This window comes from Corvus brachyrhynchos, unplaced genomic scaffold (assembly GCF_000691975.1).
Source record: "Corvus brachyrhynchos isolate BGI_N302 unplaced genomic scaffold, ASM69197v1 scaffold47, whole genome shotgun sequence".
NCBI lineage: Eukaryota > Metazoa > Chordata > Aves > Passeriformes > Corvidae > Corvus > Corvus brachyrhynchos.
The window spans coordinates 1309827-1311039 of NW_008239292.1; the positions used below are offsets into that span (position 1 = coordinate 1309827).

The 1213-nt window shown below is 56.0% G+C and overlaps 1 protein-coding gene across 1 annotated transcript in view; it reads left to right on the forward strand.

The window, feature by feature from the left end:
* The window catches only part of SKAP1 (src kinase associated phosphoprotein 1), a 114832-nt gene that overhangs the window by 4544 nt on the left and 109075 nt on the right, over positions 1–1213 (forward strand). The gene's annotated exons all lie outside the window — the stretch shown is intronic.

The following is a 1213-nucleotide window of genomic DNA, read 5'->3' on the forward strand; positions in this document are numbered from 1 at the left end:
GATCCCGACAAGCTCTAAACCCGGCTTTAGGCAATGATCCCGACAAGCACTAAACCCGGCATTAGGCAGCACAATGATCCCGACAAGCTCTAAACCCGGCTTTAGGCAATGATCCCGACAAGCTCTAAACCCGGCTTTAGGCAATGATCCCGACAAGCTCTAAACCCGGCTTTAGGCAATGATCCCGACAAGCACTAAACCCGGCATTAGGCTGATTTATTCCCGAGCTGCTCTTCCTGACTTTATGGCCGACTTTTCCTTTCCCGCTGCTCCAAAGCCTCTGGAAAAGGCCCTGCTGCTCCATAACTCACCCGGCGCTGAGCCGGCCTGACATCGCCGGCAGTAAACGCTGCTTTAGCGCTAATCGCCTGCTCAGCGACTTAATCCGCGCTTAAAAATGACCCTGGCATTGCCGGGGAGAGCTGGGAGCGGTTTCTTTTCCCCGCCTGCTCCTTGCCTGTGGAAAAGCGGGATTTGTTCCCTCTCTAGGGCTCGGTTTAGCCTTGGATCTCTGCATTTTTCGGTGGTGGTGTAAGCTCGGCTTTGGTAGACCCGTCCTAAACTGGAGCTTGGCTGTGCAGGGGGAAAAGGGAATTTAGGCCCGGGATTCCAGGATTGGGCCTGGGATTTACAAAGCCTGGCAGGAATTGGGGATTTGGGGATTTCTGCTCCTGGAGCTTCCCCAGGTGCTGCTGGGAGTGGGGGAGGGGTGGGGAGCCTGGGGATTCCCGGGAATCCTCGAATGGGCCGGGATGAAGGGACCCTTCAGTCCCATCCAGGAGCACTTCCCGCTAGCCCAGCTTTCCTTAAACCCTTTCCCAGCTTTCCTTAAACCCTTTCCCGGGTTTCCTTAAACCCTTTCCTAGGCCCAGGTTTCCCTAAACCCTTTCCCAGGTTTCCCTTAAACCCTTTCCCTATTCCCAGGTTTCCCTAAACCCTTTCCCAGGTTCCCTAAACCCTTTCCCATTCCCAGATTTCCCGACCTTTCCCATCTCTCCCAGTCCCCCTTTCCCAGACCCCCTTTCCTGCCCCTTTCCCAATCCCCCTTTCCCATCTCTCCCAATCCCCCTTTCCCAGTCCCCCTTTCCCAATCCCCCTTTCCCAATTCCCCTTTCCCATCCCCCTTTCCCAATCCCCCTTTCCCAATCCCCCTTTCCCGGGTCCCCCTTTCCCAATCCCCCTTTCCCAATCCCCCTTTCCCGGGTCCCCCTTT